This window comes from Polypterus senegalus, chromosome 15 (assembly GCF_016835505.1).
Source record: "Polypterus senegalus isolate Bchr_013 chromosome 15, ASM1683550v1, whole genome shotgun sequence".
Taxonomy (NCBI): Eukaryota; Metazoa; Chordata; class Cladistia; order Polypteriformes; family Polypteridae; genus Polypterus; species Polypterus senegalus.
In genome coordinates this window covers 74,909,866-74,916,799 of record NC_053168.1, presented here as the reverse complement: position 1 = coordinate 74,916,799, position 6,934 = coordinate 74,909,866, and positions in this window count along the sequence as shown.

The following is a 6,934-nucleotide window of genomic DNA, read 5'->3' as shown; positions in this document are numbered from 1 at the left end:
CGGGGTTAGAGGGTTAACGGCCAGGTACGCCTCCCCGTCCTCCACAAAGTTCAGGACATCATCGACATTATAGGGAGCCCCTAACTTGGGAAAAGACAGGTGCACCCCAGGAACAAATGGCCGATTGAGGCATGCGCTCCCCTCCCGAGATACGTACGGCGTTGAATGACGGGGCGACGGTCTTATCTTCTGGAGACACCTTTGGACTTCCCCCTGAAGAGAATCTTGCCAGCGTCGATCCCGCCTCTGGAGGCACAACACAATTTCCCGTCCCAGGAGTTGAACTTGCTCGTTGATGTATTCTTTTATTTCCTCCTGGGAGCTGCTGATGCAAGCCCGCAAGGCTGCTTCACGCCAGCGCATTTCGCAACCTCGCGGATCTTCTCCTCCAGCCGGGTCATTTGTTGCGCCAGATCCTCCCACAGAGGCGAGACATTTTCTAGGCCTTCCTCTTCAGGTCCATGGTGATCTTCAAGGTACAGCGACTGCAAAGAATCCACCACCTCTCGCACCGCTGAACACGCTCTGACCGTGATGTGCGCCCGGCTACTCCATCATCACACCGAGGCGAAGCAATGGTGTCGTCCTGCTCGGCACGCCCTAAAGACATGTTAATTTGGGAAAGTTTAAAGGCAGACAGTGATCGAATTTAAATAAAGATTCCTCAGAGAGGGCACCACTTATGTAACGGCCGACCCCTTGTTCCCAGCCGGCAGCTACACCTCCAAGACCTGTGGCCTGGATAATTAACTGAGAACCTTTCCTGTCAAGCCGTACTCTTACACAGATAAACTTTCCCCACAATCGACGGTTTGGAATGCAAAGACACAGTAGGCAGAATTTAAAATTAAACAGGAATAAATGTATTAAATGAGACAAGACACGCCACAAGACAAATGTACACCCAAATATTCCTCCACCCCAACAATCCCAAAGCAAAACTGAAAATATATATACAAATCCCCTCCCTTGTCCACGTAACATATAACACACACCACACAAACGACAAATGACTAGCAAACGGAATGATCGTGAACTTGAGTCCGAACGTGAATAAATGTCCTGAATACGGATACCGATTAGCGGCAATTGTAGTGTTTGTATTTCCCGGCGTTTGGAACAACCTCACCGTGATTCCTCGGCGTGGCGAATGATGATTCGACCCCGGGTCTTCAGCGGCAAGCAGGTTGAAAGGCAGTCCGGATGAATGAAAAACAAACTGGATCAAAGCGCAATGAAAATGATTCAGCAGGCAGGTTGTTTCGTGAATGCGGTATTGGTTCTCCTCTTTCTCTCTCTCTCGTGCTAGTTCCCCTTTCGTCTCCTTTTCTCCTTAAATAGTCCGTGACGGCAGTAATTGATTAATTGATACACAGGTGCTTTCCAGATTAGTGGTTGTGAACTCCTCCCATCATCCGTCCTCCTTTACGGGGACAACATTAACTGATACACATACACGCAGTCAATGGGACAATGAAACGAGACACACACAGAACTGACATTTAAACACTAACTATGTGGCACCGCTACAAGATGGCAGTGTTTATTGCTGTGACTACAGGTAAGAATTTTTTTTTATATATAAATTGTACTAGGGAAACATACATAAATACCATTAATTATAATATTACAGCTGGTATCCATCAAAGTCACCATCTTGTGTTAGTCATTTTTTACCCACTCCAGAAAACGGTTAGAGAGATGTGTAGACAAAACTGAGCTGACAGCGCTTTCCTTTGGCCAGGCACATTCTGTTGGCTTATCAGGATGTGGTCAGTTGGATACTTCGTGTCCTGGCTCATAGTACAGTGGAACCTCGGGTCATGAACGTCTCAGACCACGTACAAATCGGGTTACGACTAAAAAGTTCGCCAAACTTTTGCATCTGTTCACGACCACACGCTCGGGTGACAAACAAGCCAGTTTCCCACGTGTTCAGTCTCTCCCTGTGCAACGAGCAAGTGAAAGAGAGAGCGCGAGAGAGAGAGAGAAGGCAGGTAAAGAATGCACCAGGCTTGTTGTTAAAGAGACTACTTCGAGCATTGTTTTAACCTTGTGGTATTTAATGAAGACTTTTTTCTATTGGATTTTAACCTCCACTTCACTTCTGTTTTTATGGGATCATTTATTTATTGAAGGACTCTGAAAGCACTGCACTTTATTTAATTTGTATTTGATTGTTGTTTTCTTGAATTTATAAGCACCCTTGGCACTTTTTGCACCATCCGATTGCTCCATTGTAGTGCATAACTGTCGTGCTCATCGGTAACATTACCGACGGTGATGGGTGTAAGGGTTCTCGGAAGCGAGATGGGAGCATGCAGCGAATCCGCATCATCACATACTTTACCTCAAAACTGTAATCTCCTCTCCACTCAGTTCCTCCTCACTTCCTTCATGCCAGAACTCGACTCATGCAAGGTTAGTTTTCTTGGTTGTTTATGGTTAGCTTTTGTATAAATTACAGATTTTTTAAATGTTCATTTTTTTTCCCTGTGCTTAAAACTCATTAAAAAAAGTGTTTACAGAGAGCGGTTCGTAAGGCTATAGCGTGAACTCTTTTTTTTGTGCTTAAAAATATATATTTACATACAGCTTGTACGGTCCGGAACGGATTAATTGTATTTACATACAGTCCTATGGGGGAAATTACTTCAGGTCACGACCAAATTGGGTTGCAACCAGAGTTTTGGAACGAATTACAGTCGTGATCCGAGGTTCCACTGTACTTGAAACAGTGCGGTGGGGACGGGACGTTTCTTTTTTTTTTCACCATGCTGTCCTCTCCTTGTTCTGTTCCATAGTTTCTCTCTGCTGTTCAGTCACCCTGACAGTGTTGTCCTATCAGTCTGCCAAGCAGCTTGGAATAGACATTATTAATTCAATGACCTCCCTGCTCAAGATTTCCAACAGTTTGAGGCTACCTCACCATTGATCCCCATAGGTTGAATACCTGCAGATGTGTAGGATCAGATTTCCAGTTGTGGCATCATCTCATCACCGGTGTTGCACCACGGTTGGTATTTGATTTTTCAGCATGTCATAGTCAATGACGTTTACTTTGTCATAAAGTATTCTTTTAAGTCTTCACCCAAGAAAAGACAGAGAGGAGATTTACCCTTTCATGGCAAGGCCGGCGACTAGTGCAGTGGACCTCTTAAAAATGAATAAATAAGATTTTACCTCCTCTTTGAATGTGAATGGGGTCAATAGCTGTGTACGTCCTTGTCCACGTTCTTGACATGGAGCTTCTGCTACAGGTTTCGCTCCAGCCTCTGCACACATCATCACTTTGCACATGTTGCATTGTTACTAAAGGTGCTACACTAGCCTATTAGGTTCTTTTTATTGGTGAACAAGAAGCAATGCCCTAAACTATGCCTTAGCTTATTAACCTTGTTTTTCATACAAACCCAATGATTCTTACCCTGGGAAACTCAGCAACAGTAGGCTGCACATTTCTGTGACCTCAGCTCATTGTCTGCTCCCAGTTTTCCACCACTAAGAGGACTCGGTTATGATGTTTCCCATTTTTCCCTGCAGACCCTGGGTTAGACAGGAACACCCATAACCCCTCACGACTGCTAGTGTCAGTAAACACAAGGTAGGATCAATGAGATAACAACAAAATATCAAAAGCTGTGTATTACGTTTTGTTTAAACCTGTTTATTTATAGTTAAAATGGATGAAAACATACAACCTGAGCAATATAAATCAATGTCATACAGCAAACTTCCCATCAGGTAGTTCACAAGGCCAGAAGTGTGGCCAGAGAGTGTTGCAGGTGGGTGAAGAAGAACAGTTGAGCCTTCGAAGGTAGCAGCACTCATAGGGAGAAGAGCCAGGAGAAGCCAAAGACGAGCACGAATCTCAGATGCTCTAAAACTCTCATTTATACAACAGCTTCATGGTCAGTTGGGTAAGATTTACAGAAACAAAGTGATAGCTCATCATGCTAATGCCAATTAACCACCATATCAATGGTCGTGTTATTTTTCTGGTCATTACTACGTAGCTAATACATTGATGATATGCTAATTGAAGGCTCTCCATTCCTTACCTGGTATCTTCTACAAGCCTATCCAGACTGTTTTATCTTAAGTGTAAATCTCAAACAATCTGTTAACCATAGCACTGTATAAGCAGATGCTTGATGATGCTTTTCGGTATGTACATATATCCCATCAGCCTATGCACCACTCTCTTTACATACAGTACATGCCATAAGTCTTCAAACTGCTTCTTTTCTGGAAAGCACTCACTCATCCCAGCCTTGTTGAATTCTTTTGCTTCTTCCCCATATTTGTATTCTGTTAATCCTATTTTAACACCTCACACAAATTAAAATGTATGAGTGTTATTTAACACACTGTAAAAAGCCGTATTGTTCACCCCAATACACTTTAGTACATTTTAACTACCTCTACTGTATTCTCCCTTTACCAGTTCACAAGGGCTTTCTGCAGCAATGTCCTCTGTCCCCACTCATACTTGCCTTGTCATTGAACCACTTGCTAAAGAAATTTGTACTTTTAAACTTATTTGTAATTTTTAATCAGGCATTTAAGTTATACTCCTAAGCCAGAATCATGCTGCATGACTCGATTTATAATTAGAGAGCTTAGCAAAATTAAAAACTGCACTTGCTGAATCTTATTTCCTCTTTGGGTGTCGAGCTATGTGACTAAAATCACTGGCGATTACTGATATGGTTCCCTCACAACTTTTTTTCATGATTTCATGTACTGCACAATTATGGCCTGACCACCTCGTTTTAGCCGACAGACAATGTGAACTTCTGTAGTTAGCCCAGTGACAGCATGCACGCTTACCAGGAATGGCAAGTTCAGCTGAGATTTCAGTCTCGTCGTTTTTCAAACAGATATACGTTTTTCCTTCAAAGTTTAAAAGGTCATTCCATTTGCACACCCCAAAACACTTCTTCATTTTCCTTCTTTTCTGTTCTTCCACCTGCTTTTATTGTTTTTTTGTGGAGCTGCCCCAAGAAAACAATTGAGGCAAAAAAAACTTCAGTAATAAACGGGCAAAGTATTTAATGTGATCCTTAAATTAAGCCATGGCATCCTGTACCTCTGTACAATCAAGTGTTTTTGAGTTACTTGTTCACAGATTGTTTTTTTCCGGCATTCCTAGATGAAGTAGGATCAGTGTGATGGATGCAGGTTTCATCTTGTTATAAAGTGCCTCCTAAATTTCTCTATCTAATTCCATCAGTTCCATACTCTCATTGCAGCATTGGATGTGGTGATGCCTCGTTTCAGGGGTCAACATTCTGAGCGCCCATTGTTCACAGTCCTTGCTCATGTTGAATTGTTCATGAAGAATGGGCTCACCTGACTAGTAACTATAGTGCCTGTTATCTTACACACCATCAACCTTTGACTCTCCATGATGAGTCACTCTGTGTGGCAACATATTCTTCTGTTGTGAATGTCGAAGGCCAACCAGATGTTGGCTCATCTACAAGAGATGCCCTGACATGACAAAACTTTTCAGCCCATCTCTTGACTTTGGCGTATGACAGGACTGATTGAGGTACACAATGCAGACAAGAATGAATCTCCAAATGCGTTGTGTTCTCTGGGGTTAGAAATCCAGTCATAGCAAGGTACTTGATGTTGTGGTCTTTGACGTGTGTGTTGAATTCTTTCTGAAACAAGACACACACGCTGTTGATCACAAGTGTTAGAACTTGTAATTCACATATTTAAGGAGCCAATTTTTTCCCATGTACAAGATCAGTACTGTAGAATACAATTTTTGATCACCCATTCCAGCCACTCCAAATTGCCTACCTCATTTCATTTATGGTTAGGGTTAATTTATGTTTGATCATTCTCTGACATTTTTCATGCTTCATTCTCTTACACCAGGAATGGAGAGTCCTCACTCGAGGGCCAGCAGTGCATTTAGGAAACAGTTTTAGATAGTAAGGATCCTGAGACATTTGTGTCCCAGTTTCAAACTGTTTGAACAGAGCATGTTCACAATTTGATTTATTACATGAGTGCCTTCTTAGGGTCATTTAAGCCCCTAATATGTAACAGTGGTGGCTTTATTAAACCCCAGGTTAGGAAAGGGATTAGCAAAGGCAAAGAGAGGACACAAAATTATGTCCTGTCTTTCAAGTAGTGTGGCTTCCCCAATTGTCTTCCTTCAAACAATCTTACTAATGCCCCCCTTTTACACCACCTGCTCCTGCTGTTCAAGACTTGATCCTTAAAACCCCACTTTATAATTTACTTCCCATCTCCCCGAATCATTTTCAGGTTTAGGGGTGGCTCTTCTAAGCACTAGCCCACCAAACCATAGTGATCTATGGTAGCCACAAACGTCTATGCACTCTTGAAGCCTTCAAATTCTGTTAACCTTCTTGGTGTTAACTCCAAGCGTCACTCGGGCTTGGAATTCTATGCAATTAAGGTTAAACCCAAGTCAGGCTCGGGGTGATGCGTTTTATAGTGTTAAGTCTGAATAACTCTCAGGAAAGTATTCTGCCGCAGTCTAGTGGGTGAAATAACAACCTACTTGAAAACAAATAAATAAAAACTTTAATATTTCTATGTTTTCTGCCACTCTAAGGTAACTCATTAGTATTTATGAGTGGGGCGGAGCCTGAACCTAAAACACAAAGACAAATGAAAAGCCGTAAAGGCAATTTTGGATTGAATTGAAACTGAACCTTTGCTCAACTTGAAAAGTGAAAGTGGCACGTGATATGGCACTGTACCACAGAACTACTGTGATATACCTGGTGAATTTGGTCGTGTGACGCGTCACTATGCTGTGACAGTGGTTGTGTGACAAAATAATTGTGATCAAGTGCCAGGACAAGCCAGCTATTAGCCCTCTAAGCACTGTTCACGATGGGGAAACCATCAATGTTCATGTCAGGGACAATGTGGAAGTCAC